This window comes from Carassius auratus, chromosome 25 (genome assembly GCF_003368295.1).
Source record: "Carassius auratus strain Wakin chromosome 25, ASM336829v1, whole genome shotgun sequence".
Taxonomy (NCBI): Eukaryota; Metazoa; Chordata; class Actinopteri; order Cypriniformes; family Cyprinidae; genus Carassius; species Carassius auratus.
This window is the reverse complement of record NC_039267.1, coordinates 9,752,144-9,766,596: the sequence shown is the minus strand read 5'-3', so window position 1 is coordinate 9,766,596 and position 14,453 is coordinate 9,752,144. Positions and strand designations below refer to the sequence as shown.

The 14,453-nt window shown below is 37.1% G+C and overlaps 1 pseudogene; it reads right to left on the bottom strand.

The window, feature by feature from the left end:
• Window positions 1-14,032, bottom strand: part of LOC113043204 (polypeptide N-acetylgalactosaminyltransferase 18-like) — a 50,773-nt pseudogene extending 36,741 nt beyond the window's left edge.
• Window positions 14,033-14,453: the final 421 nt, after the last annotated feature.

Sequence of the window (14,453 nt, the reverse complement as noted above, 5' to 3'; positions counted from 1 at the left end):
AAAATGCTAGCTATAATAGCCATAGCAAAAATTTTGGTTATTTTATTCCAAGTATGTTAAAAAATGTATTTCTGTCAACGTACTTAATTTCAGATGACACTGTTTGAAATATTTATGACACTCATTAAAAAAATTGCTGTGTATCGTCAATTAAAATTATTAAAAATAAATTTTCAATAATTAAAATAAAGCCAAAATAAAATAAAACATAAATACTTGATTAAAAACAAAAATGAGCAATGTTGCCTTTGCAAATAACTGAAATAAAATAAGCTGAAGTGCAGTACTAAAATGACTAAAACTGAAATAAATTAAAGCTTAATATAATTTAAATAGAATAAACAGAACACACACACACACACACAACTTAAAACAACTTTAAATTAAAATTAATATTTCAATATTATTATAAACAAATTAATTTAATGTGCTAATTGACAAATTAATTCACTATTTATTTTGAGCATGTTTGTCATTTATAGTTGAAGAAACACCCAAACGAAATGATACATAATGCATAAATCATGCAGCTCCTAATTCTGTGCAAATGCAACAATCGTTTTAAAACTCTGACGTCGTGAGCTTGTTGCCCTGATGCTGCTGCTGTAATACAAGATGTGCATGACTAAGAGATAACAGGATACTCTACTTGATTAAATTAGTCAGCAGCGCACGGCTCTAATTGAGTAGAGCGCAGATACACAACAATGAACAATGTCTAAAAAGGTATATAAATGACAACATATTGCATTTACAGTCCACCATCGTAAAAATTCCATACAGCCATTTAGACCATTGGACAAAGACGTAAACAGCGCTTTATGAGAAATGTATAAATGCTTCTATTTATTGTCTGTAGGTTGCACCAAAGACAAGTCTCATTATTCATTCACTTTACTGTGCCAGAGCAAATATTTGGCACAGACACCATCATACACCAGTTTACTGCTTTCTTTCAGTGCAGTGTACCTTAATCCAGATGGCTCTTGTGTATCAACACATTTGAAAGTCTCTCTCTCGCTGTTCCGCACATATCTAAGGGCTGGATCGTCTCTCTGCACACTAACACCCATCATTATAGATTCTGGCCAGTCGAGAGCTGCAGGAAAAGCTTCAGATTGCAGAACAAAATGAGCAGATGCCCAAAGCCATTTCCACAAGGAGAACACAGCAAGAGCATCTGTAACCGTGACAGACAGAGCTGTGAATGGCTTTTGGACAATACTCTCAATGCTCAATCAATCCCGCTATTATTTGTGAAAAGGCATAGGGTGACTATTAGATATCATTCCTGGATATATTCTTCCATATGCAATCTTAATATTTTTGTCTTAACTATTTAATATCTTATCATCATTAGACACACTGCATGTTTACGATTTGCCAGTACATGACTGACCATGACCTTTTAATGAAAGTTATGTATTCATATGTATTTGTTTTATGGCATTGATCGAGTATGTAATTTGTGTCTTGTCCCCTTTCATTACAGTTTTCAAAGTAGACTAATTAGTCTGATATGGGTCAGACCGGCCTTATTCCCCTCATGCCAATTATATTAAGCGCATATTTCAAATGAAAGACATGCCTTAGAAGTTAGCGAGAGTGCTCAGCTAAATTCATGTTTCCAATTCGTTTGTAATTACTGCTGCCTTTTCCAAAGTTTAACAGTGAATCATAATTGTTGATTTCTTATGCTGAAAACACAACGGTCACTGAAATAACTATAAGGCTTTGAATACACAGTTCTTCTGTCACATAATCAAGGCTTTGAATACATAGTTCTTCTGTCACATAATCAAGTTTATTAAACTAATGTTGAACTGTTTGCAGTTGCCAAGTAATGTAGAAATTGTATTAATAACAAATACAACAGCAGAGTCATTTTATACAAATCATCCAGTCTTAATTTAGCTAAACTAAAATAAGAAATGTTCTCGAGCACCAAATCATATTGAATGATTTCTGAAGGTTAATGTGACACTGAAGACTGGAGTAATGATGCTGAAAGTGTACCTTTGCATCACAGGTATAAATGAAATTTTAATAAAATATAATAAGTTATTTTAAAGTGTTACATTTCACAATAGCACTCTTTCAAATAAATGCAGCCTTGGTGAGCAGAAGACACTTTCAAAAACATTAAAAAGTCTTTCTGACTTTAAACTTTTTAACAGTAACATAAGAGAGAGAGAGAGAGAGAGAAGAGAGAGAGAGAGAAGAAAAACACAGAAGAAAAAAGGCCTTTCAAACCAAAATATTCATATCTATCTTCCCAGAACATTATTGCCAGACTATAACAGCCAAATAGTATTTTATTTATTTATTTAAAATTTTTCTGAGTTTAGGGCATGAATCCCTTCGAAGTATGAAGGCTACAGGGCTAATGTCCCAGCCAGCGTCATTAAACAACATTGTGACCTGAGGCAGGACAACCCAAGGCTGCAGAAGGGAGAAACAGAAGGTACGTGTCCTGACCGTCTAAACGCTCCATCTGCACACATTCGCCTTCCCCTCCATCACGCTCTGTGCAGCTTATGGAAAAGGACAGCTTGCTGGCAAAGTCAGGAAATATATTTTATTCAATTTCTCTGAGAGTTTTTTGCAGCCCTCCGGGGATGGTGACACAGAGAGCAAAGCGAGGCTGGATTCGATGACCTGGCTCAGCCTGAAGCCAGCGCCGGTCCTGAGGAGAGTGATGCAGAACGTGATCCGCCGTCCAGGCCGGCCATCTGTCTGGCCACAAGAGAGACAGGAAATGGGCCACCAATGAGCACCTCAATCAGAGGAGATGGATGTAGAGGGAATAGGACATTCTGAAGTTTAGGATGTACATCAAACCCATTTATTGGGCTTCACTCAATAATAATTGCACAGGAATACACGTGGGGATGGGTATAGTGGAGAATTTGATGCTTACGGTTCCGTTAATGTTTCTTTCAGTACTCTCAATAAAGAGAACAGGCTCATTAAAGTAATTTGTTTGAGAGTCTTACACTTGTTGTGCTACACATTTTTGATTCACTAAAAAAAATGGCTCATTAGAGTCATTTTTTGGGGAATCGGACTACATTGGCAATGTTGTGTGTTTCATAATATAGATTCATTAGTGGAGCTGTGGCAGAGCTAAATAAATACAGCCAGAAACTAACAGTATTTGAGCAGTATTTCAGTATTCCAACTGAATACTGTACTGAATAGAGTATTTTAGCACAGCTAAATAAGTAAAAATAAATATGCAAGCAAGCATGTGGAAGACCAACGTTTCAGTAAATGTCTTCCACAAATATAAGACTGAAATGAACATACATTGACACCAATGAGGCAGTGAAAATAATTGACGACAAATGTACTGACATCCTGCTCTTTTCATTTATTGAATCTAAACTAACTAACTCTAAACGTCAAGCCTAATCAGATCACATAAAACGGTTGAGAGCGCATAGGTGTTATATTCACAACAGCGGAAATGACCAAGCTGCTGAGTGAACCACGCACTGGTGATGAATGCCATTTTGGCTGCTCTTCTCATTAAGAGCTGTTATGTAAGCATCTGCTGGGTTAAAATGTCCTGCCGGCGCCATGACGACAGCAGATGAGACATCTAAGTTGACAGTTCCTGTCGCCTTCTTTAAGGCACATTAAAGAGCCCACTGGAGCTACACGACACATAAATTAATAGATCAGTCAAAGGTCCTGAATGTCTGGGCAACTCTCAGAAAAATAATCAATGAATTTTTTATCATCTGCCGTGGGATATATTACACCAGAGTGCATGCTAAGTACCCTACTTGAGAGGCGCGTACCATTACACAGCAACAAAGTCAGTTTCAATTGGCATGCTACTATGAATATCCCATCTCCACCAATCTGAAGTGCTTCAGATGTTAGAAGCGCTTGATGCTTCCAAGTTGCCACTGATGTAACCGTAACGCAATGGTTTCTGACTTCACAGAGACACGTCTGAGCATCTGAATCATATATGTACACCAGAATAAACCTTACTCAGTGACAAACATCTGAGACAAAACAAGGCATCACAATCCAAACAGCCCCATTCTATCAGACCGTGATGATTTACACTCATAGCCTGACAAAACAAGATCATAAATACTATACAAAGGTTATTTCATACCTGCTTCACTTACTTTCTTCAGTTGAACAAACCAAGCAAGATCTTCTTTGCATTTTCATGACAATTACTGATTGCGAATCATGAATGAATCTTTCTTTGGAGTAAGATTGTCTGAATCATTGAGTTATCAATCAGACTGATCTGGTTCTTGAGTTGAACTTAACCAGACTCAATGATCCAGTGGCAGCGGTGGTTAAGACAATTAGTGAATAATGACTTAAATGTTTCTCACAGAATCTTTATGCTGATGTTTGAATGCTTCAGTTTTGTTTTATTGTGACTGCATGGAAAAATTAATCAACACAGTATTTCAGAACACCAAAGATGTTCATACATTATAGTACATCACTGCAGAAATCGAACACGGTCTGTGACAAGCGCTAGTTTATAATATCAGGTACATTAGCCTGTCTAACTGGAGTGTGCTGAAGGCCTTTCAGAGTCAAGCTGAAAGCTGCCAAGCACACAGCTGGAAGTTCATGCAGCCCTGCAGAGAGTGAAATGGAGGCAGGCTTCACAATTAAAGCTTCTTATGGGTAGTTGAAACAGTGTGAGTCATTTGAGTCATTGACGCCGTCTACTTCTTTCTAGCTTGGCACATTAGCTACAGGCAAACTGCCGCTAGGTTAACACTATGTAAATGTATGTATATGAAATGTTCTCTCATCCCAGAGGTTTTACATTTATGGAATACAGCCCATTGCCCTTGAAGCTGAAATGACTTTACAACTTTTTGTTGGTAATAATTTGGTGAGCCTGCTGGTAAATGCAGGCCATTATGTGCACCACATAGAGCTAAATGATCATCTATCACAAAATTTCCTCACCAATTCACAGAGCTTGTGAATAATCATAATAATAACTTTTGGACTTTAAGACACTGTTGGGAAGCGTGCAATTCTGAATGGATTCCACACCTCAATGTGGACAATTATAAGTCTTTCTTTGGGCAATTTTAAATACATCTTGCTATTAATCCATGACATTGAGCAGTAAATAATTCAAACGAATTTCAGTATTTCTACAGTCCTGTTCTTGTTAAAGCAGAGCGCTAAAAGGTATGAATGTTATGCAGAATTGCAGTTATCAATTGCTCAGGGTTATTTTATTGGAAACCTTATAATGTAAGACTAATTGAAGTTCATGAGAGAATGTCTTTGTGCGTGTTCCACAAAGCAGATAACCCTGGGATTTTTTTGAAAGTCTAAAAACTAGACTCAAAATTCATAAAGTTGATCATAATAATAATTATTATTGTTACCAATTACAAATCTCGCATCTTGTTTAGCAGACCTCTGTCCTTGACACCAGTATTAAAAAGGCATTTTCTTTCCACTGCATTTTGTTAGATTTTCTATCACACTGATAACATTCACAGACTCATATTAAAACTATACAAAATTAAAGGACAAACAACAAAAAGATGCACGAAGAAACAGAGGTCTTTCAGTTGCTTTGAAATCAAGCTGGTTAATGCATGGCCTTTTGTTTGCATTGACAGCCATGGGCTGTGCTAGAAACTGCATTAGCAGGTGACCTAGAAGTCAGCAGGATGCTCCATGCCACTGAATGTTTATGTGCAATCGAGCGGATGGGCGGCCCCGGACCGCCATGTTAATCGCCAGAACACCATTAGCAGCAGGAAACATGGCAGTGAATGTCCCTCAGGTGATATAATGCATTATTATGTGTGGGCTCCAAATCTCAAATCTGTGTCTGAACCATTAACAGGCTTTGCAGAAAGGCAAAAGCGTGTTTTTTCTCTCTACGGAACAGCACTTGTTGATTTCCTTGCAAAATGAATGACTTTGGCCTCATAAATCATTGACATTACAGCTCATTGCCAGTAATTTCTACATGCAAAACACAATCCTAGAAAAAAAGATGATAATTACAGCCTCATCCAGCCATTTCTGCCAAACAAAAAGGCACTAAAATCACATTCAAGATCTTCTAGAAATCACTTTAGTGACTCTGCAAATAAGGAAGCAGAAACAACAAATTGCAAAGTCCAACAAATGCTAAAATAAACCACACAAAGAGAAACATCATAATGCGTTAGAAATTATTTTTCTAAAATAGTCTAATGAACACTATAATATTAAATGAGAACGGAACAAAATTACTAAGACTGTAAATTGATTAAAATGTTTAATTAAATAAATTAGATAATCTGATTAATCAAAATATTCATAGATAGATTAATCACGATAAATTGCATCCCAAGTTAATGTTTGTTTACATAACATATGTATGTGTACTGTGTATATTTATTTTGTATATATAAATACACACACATGCATGTATATATTTCAGAAAAATATGTTATGTCTATATATTAAATATATTTCTTTATAATATAAATTATATGAATATAAATATAGAAATGTAAATACATGTAAATATTTTCTAAATATATACTGTATGTGTGTATATTTATACATACATAATATGCACAAAACACACATATTATGTAAACAAAAACTTTTATTTTGGATTTATTAATCACGGTCAATTCTTTGATAGCACTAATTAACAAATTATAAATCATTAATGTCACAAAGACATATATAAATATTTGTACAAGCTTTTTTTACTTTATTTGTGGGCAAAATTATGATTTGGATTCATGGAGCGAGTCTTTTTTTCAAGTGTGACTGAAATAATACATCAATTACAAGCTCTCCCTCTCTGTCCTGTCAGTTCATTAACAGGTGGCCTAATGCACAGAGTGAGCTATCAGCTTTAACTGACAGCTCAGCACAGCTCCCTATTACACACACAAAAAAATGTCAAAACTCCACCATCTGTGACTTTGTTGAGCTACTTATTTATTTAAATAAAAACATGTTACATAAATGCCAGATCAGAGAGCAAAATGTGACAGAAAAATAATTCCTCAGGGCCATGTTTACAAAGTGTCTGCCAAATACTGTCTTAAAATAAATTGTCCGGTCAAAATATGACACATACAACCGACCAGAACTCATATGTGTGTTATTTAAATCACTTTTATCTTGGCTTAGTCCCCACCTCTGTATAAAATAGATCAATATGGAGGAATATCTCTATTTGTTAGATTCATACATTTATCCACCGACCTACAAAAACCAAAAAGATGAATTTATCAAACTGAATAAGTCACAAGTCCTCCAAAATGCAATGCAGGATGTGGTATGATAGTTTGGTTCAAATTAAGTTCATACAGCACATAGTTTCCACTCCTAATCTGACTGAGACACATCTGAAGCTGTGAAAATATTCATACACAAACATGACACCAGGAAACATCTGTTTTTGTGTTTGCAAACCGCATGACACGTCAGCTTTTCCAAATGCATCAAGCATTGTTGCAAACACAATGGCTCTCCAGCTTCAGCACCATGATAACAAGAGACAGCTCCACTGATCTGTTTTCTGCTTCTGTTCAGGAGGCATTATTGTCCTGATGCTCAAAACTTGAGCACAGTTGTCAGGATGCTGTGTGGCGCATATGTGATCAGAGTTTTAAGATGCAGCTCCTGCTGTGGGCGATATACTCTTTCGCTCTCTCACCAGTACAAAGGTTAATAAAGTCACAGAGAGGCATTTGAATTCAGTCCCTCAGGTGTGCCTACTGGGCGAGCCGCGGCCCGGTCTCCATGAAACCCTCATGGGTCAGTGTGTGAGATGTCCAGCTATGACAGACAGTTGCCAGAGTTTGTTTTCTGACCTGAAGGCTCTTTCATTGTTTTAGTTGAGCTTCATTTGCTAGTGTTGCAAATGTTTGCTCTTTTTATTATGTAATATCTAAATGCATACAACAAAATAATGTTAGAGATTTAAACGATTAAATAATTTTATATAATATTTAATACTGTTTGTTTCAAATAATATAATACATACAAATTTTTTTATCTTGTAGTATTCTAATAACAATGATATTAAAAATCTACCTACCTACTCGGCTGCAGAACCAAAAATTGTCGCCTTCATATTTTTAATGGAAGCAAAATGACAGTACTTATATCATTTTTAAATTGTATATATGGCTTTTGCATCATAGGTCAGTACGGAACAACAGTGGGAGAGCGAGTAACCTCTCAAACCCACAGATATGACATCCACTGCTGTGCTACAGCTATTTAAAGGCGCTGTTTTGAAGTTAATTAAACAGAATATTAATGAAAGGTTAATGAATATGAACAGAATATACTGAAACAATCTGAGTGTAAAATTACATTATCCATATATTAGAAAATGATGGGAGAAACTATCTATCTTCATTGATAATGCAAATATCGTCTTTTTTAAAAAAAGATAGTTTAGCTAAATCTATTTATTCATTCGACACACTGGAATACTTGATTCTGATGGACAATCACAGCACTGGTTTTCAAATATTATTGAACAATGCTACTAAACAGTATATCTGACTCTTTTTTTACTATATTTATCATTTAGCTAGAGTAGTTTCATTTTCTTTGTTGCTGACAAGCAATAGCCAAAGCAGCCTCAAGAGACATGCTACAGGTTCTGTGGAATATTCACAGAATGTCACTCATTCAAGCAAGGGAATCACAACCGCACACAGTATTATGATCTCGCTCGGTTAGTCAAGGGCAACTGACTCAGTTTTTAACCCTGGGTCACTGGCTCAGTGAGTGTTTCCTGTATCACTCCATTCAGGAGCAGCACCAGATGACTGTTTATGTGGCTAACGGCACACAACTATGAACAGACGCGGTCAAAGTGCCATCTAATGTGTCAATGAATCACTCAACTTAGGTGATTCTTTAAAACAAATCAGTCTGAATCAAACAGAAATCAGTGAACTAATTCAGACATGTCACCTCACTATACGTGTATGTATATTGGCATCTGTTGTCAGATTTCAGTAGAATCAATCATAAAACAAAAGACAAATCACACACATCATTCATCCCAAACACCTCCGTCATTGCTCGTTTTATTGGTCGGTGGAATACAGCTGAAATCGTTTCAAGCTCTGAGTGAGGATTACTGAAGCTCAAGCTTGATTACGGGCTGCTCTCTGGACGACAGACATGTGAGACAGGCTGACAAATCAGTGCATCCTAAGTGGAGGCCACTGACAGAGGGGAAGAAAGTGTTTATCAGGAGCTGACCTCATGAGGACACATGCAAACAGGAGCTAAAAAACAGTTTTGAATCCACTGAAAACATATCAAGTTTCTCCCACGCAATAAGATTAACCCTAATCCTGACCCCAGACATAACTTAAGGGCATTTTACACGCTCAGCTTGTGATATTGCCTCCTCTTGTGTACAGCCGTTTTCCTGTTGAGCAAACACAGCGACGGCTGCTTCAGCTCCAAATATGTTGCATGAGGAAATAATGAAATAAAATGGTATATACTTTTCATAAAATATTTTTATTGGTGATTTTATTATAATTTGTTGATCAATATTGGATATGTAATTGTTTATTTACATTTAGATTACATTTACCATAATTTAACAAATCCATCTTTATCATGTAAAACAATGGATTCTTTTATAATAATCATAATATTAGCGGTCTCACTCTGGTTTAAAGTTTCTGCTGTATGAATAAATGAAAAATGTAATCCACAATAGCATGAAAAAAATAATGATTGGCCTTATCGTTGTTTCACCGGAAGATTGCAATTCCATTTGTCTCATTTTTATTTTATTTTATTATGTTTCTTCATATAGGGAAGACTGCAGTAAATAAACTGCTGGTATGACTTAATGTTCACTGTCTAGACTGAGTGCGCCTTGCCACCACAGAGACGTTTAATTAGCAAAATCTGATGGGTGTCTAAGCAATTACCCGCCTTTAATTAACTACAACACATTTAAAGAGCCAATCAAGACATTTTGAGAAAAATCACAGACTGACGAAGCAAATTTCCAGTGTGAACTGTGACCTCCATGTTATCAAGTATCCTCCTCCCGCTTCACTCCTTCCTTCTGGCGTTTCTCCTTCATTTCCCATCAGCAAGTGAAGCGTGGTGTTAAAACGAGTCCTTATGTGTCCTATCCCATAATAAGAGAACCGTGGACAAACACACCTTTCATAAAGATAACAATCTCAGGTGGTATTTAACAGAGGCGGTACGACAGAACAACACATGCCTGCGGGGTGTGTGCGCAAAAACATTCAGTGTTAATTGTCAGGCAGGCGCACCGTAATGAGACAGTCCAAAATAAATTAGCGGGGTAACACTCGGCTCGAAAGTGTGAATCATGATCTTATGAACTTGTGAACAGGGCACGGAGAGAAGAAAAGATAATAGTACGAAGGCGGGATTTTTATAGCACTCAGGCACCCTGCTGATCTTCAGTGCAGAGAGCTATGTTGAAATGGGAAGAGAAAGGGAGAGTTATTCTTGCTATGTACAGCACTGCTGTTCTCTTTAGATGTACAGAAAACTCAGCAGCTGTTTGCACAGCAATAACACATGAGCATGTGAATACAAGACTCTACTGTACTCTCTATACACTGAATCCAGTTAGAGACCATGCTTTTGAAGGCTTCAAAGAGGAGGGAAGCATGTATGAGCAGGTCTAGATGGAAATGTATTTATTTTGCTATTGGCATGCTATTGGTCATCCACACAGATAGCTCCACCTCACGCTATTGGTTGAGTCAATGTTGCTGTTGGTGGGGCTGTTTAGGATGTTCCAACAAACAGAGCAATGTTTTCATAATGCCACAACACTTCAGGTTGGTTAAGCCCATTTACACACACAATTTAAAGTGCACGCTTCTGGAAACTGACTGTTTCTGTAGCAAATGAAGCCTCTAACTTCTATAGCTATAATGAAACAATGACTATAGTAATTGCTGATTGGCACTTTTATTTATAAATCGGGACTTGTTCCACCATATTGCGAGTTTCCACCATCTACTGGCCTGGAGTGTAAAGCGCTGGATCCCACAGGAATGCAATGGCCAAACCTCACATATTGAGTTGTTTAGTCTTCAGAATACTTTTTAAAATGGTAAGCAAGCTACATTGTAACTTTGAGAGGACACTCTTGGGTGCCTTATTGAAGTTACCATGAAATCAAAACTGACAATTTTTATTTATGGAATACTGCAAAGAGTATAAATAATGATTTATTTGTTTAGAATTCATATGCAACATTTCAAACAATTCCTAATGGACAAAATCAAGTCCAAGTACATTTGTTCTTGTTCGATGAGCTGTTTCAGTTGGATATATTTCACAAGAGGGAAGAAAAAAGCAGACATGTTTTGTTTTTTTTCTGTGGAAATGCCAGTGAGATGCCATAATTTTCATTTTGGGTGAACTATCTCTTTAAAGAAGGAAAGTTCTCCTAACTTAATTTCAAACCTAATTTTATATCAGATACTAACATATACTTGTTTTTCTTGCTTTCTACCAAAAACTCCAGCATCTTGCGCTCCGTATTTCTAATGGCACAACACCAGAACTCATATCCCTGGTCGTCACAAGCAAAGCACAATAAATGTGGCAATTCCACAGTGACCTTTCACTAACCAAAGTTCAACTTTGCTAATTGAAACTGGGTTACAAGAGAAGAATTGGCTTCATTTCTTTCTGTCTGTTAGACAGCACATCAACACTGTTGCTTGTGCCAACACAAAACTGGAGGTCCAGTCTCTGCCAATGGCAATGGACAATGCAATCAGACAGTTCAGATGGGCGTGAAAACCAGACTTCTCACTTTAATGGATTTTGGAGAAATTAGACTCTCCAACAGTAGCCACTGACTCGGTTAACGTAAAACTGAGGAGACGGCAAGGAAATCTGAGGCGTCTTGATTATTTATTTTACTTATGTCTTATAAGACTTATGTCTCTGACTTATGCTCTGAAAGTACAGAAGAGCAGTTTAAATGTGATATAGGGTTTTGAATACATATATAAAATGTGTAGTTTCAAATTCCCAAAGGCATTTCCAAACTTTATGGTCAGACGAACCTCTTTGACCTAAATATTTACTTCAGATTTAAGTTAATTGCAAAGGGTTCCATGACATGCAAATAGACAACTAAAATACTTTCTTTAAGTGGTTCACCTATTTTAATTTAACATTTAATTAATTGTTAGCTTTTTTTCAACACACGAAACCCAGTTTATGAAACTAGAGTTAAATAATCTAATATAATTTGACTCAAATCTAAATAAATACTAAAAAAGCACAGTAAATACACATTACACATTCATTTATTTATTCCTCAACATTTTACTGGAATCACAAAATCACTTGTGGTTTATTTAAAAGATCAACACTTCTGTTTCTGTTAATAAATAAATAAAATATGAAAACAAATGCCTCATATTTTCTCTCAGAAATGCGATACTTGTTTTTGAATATTATGTTGGACAATAAATTGATGAGTCTTCAAACAGAAATGCAAAAACAATAGCTGTTTCCAAACAGGTTTTCTCTGAACATTCCCTCATTCTTCCATTGGTTGGCCAAACTAATAGTCCACCCCAAACTCATGCTATTGGCTGAGCCAAAGCTGGTGTTGTCAGACCATTCAGAAGGCTCAAACAAATAGCAAAATTTTTTAACATCATTAAAAAAACCACAGTGTTTACACTTGGTTACACTACAAATAGCTGTGGTTTTCTCTCTATGGTATTTTAAATTCCCCCCCAAAATTACATTTCAACCAATTATTTTAAGACTAATGAGGAAGGTAGTATATAATGTAGCATGGTACACTCAATCGCTTATGTGCCTCATTGTGTAGGTGTACTGGGTATATTTTTGATTGACATTTATGGCTTCCACTACGACTGCACTGAGCGAGAAGCTAGCTTTAAGACCTTGAGCTCAGCACAAGAGCTGTACTTAAGGTACAGGCCAACATATCCCATAAATCCAGCCAAATGCTTCTCACAAGATTAACACATGCATTAATACTTTACAGAAACACAATCCTCACACAAAGCATGTTAGTGCATAAATAGGGGGTTATTTTAAAGACAGCACCCCCTCCCTATTTCATTCCAAGGCCATATTTTTTAACACTACCGAATTAGACCGACATCAACAGTACACTAATGATGATTAATCAGAAGCTGTTCAAACTCTTGCAGGTTATCATCACTCCCAGCTGTCCTGTCGGAGTCCAGCAAAGCAGCATGATGGCACCAGCCACGGGACCGATGTTTACGGAGGGTTTTTGCCATAAGTGCTAAATTTATGTCCCCATCTTCTAAGCAGTCAATAAACCTTGTGTTACCACTGCACCAGCTGAATACAGAAATCTGCTGGAAGCTGAATGCAGTCCAGATACAGGTGCTATAACATTATAAGGGTCTCAAATTCATCCCAATGTATCATTATAAAACAACAGAGCCATAAAAGAGGCTCATTAACATCAGCTTCTGAAAAGCAAAGCCCATTTAAACAAGAATTGATCTTCATATCTGCAGCAAGTGGTACAGTGATATACAGCAACTGTAAAAAGAGAGCAAAAAGTACATATAATTAATTTGTGTATGTCTAAAATATCGTTACCTTGGATGTGCTGGTTCACAACAGTCTCCAGCCTGTCCAGTCTCTCTATAATCCTCAGCGTTTCTCCTCTGCTGTCGTCGTCAAACTTTTTCTCGTGCGTCCTTCCCGCAACTTTGACGTTTCCGTTATTATTCACATAATTGGTGATCCATCCCACGTAGAGCAGACACAAAATATTGGTCATGCCGCTTAAAATCAACGCACGTGGACACCAAAGTTTTGGTTCTCCTCGTGCATGCCATCGCAACATCCCCACGTGCGCAGCGCGCGCAGAAACAGGCACAAATCCTCTAAGCGTTTGGCGGCGGTTCTGCTCTCATACAGCCGGGCGGAATGATCTCCCGTGTAACGTTTCGGTTCTCCGGCACATCTTATGTGACACGGAGCTGCAGCTGCTTGGATCTGCGCGGATCTCTCTCGCGCTTGTCCGCGCTGTTTACAGCTCAGCAGCACGCGCGCACGGCGTCAGAGCCTGGAGGACACGCGCTGCTGTTGACAGCCAATGAAGTTCAGCAGCAGCGATGGTTTACATTAGATATCAGGGGGACGCCAAATAGTTTACTGTACAAACAAGTCGTTTACCAAACTTAGAAATGTATTGGCGGTGTGCTAATATTTAATTGCTTGATCTGAATAACGTTAGGTTCTTCCAGGCAGTTAACTATTCAATGTAAATATTTATGAAAGTATTTCTCTTTAAACTTTAACACGTTTAACACATTGATGTGGACTGTCTGCCAGCTATCCTCACTTGAGGAATTTTCGAGTGCTGTCAAACATAAATCGCGATTAATCGCATCCAAAAT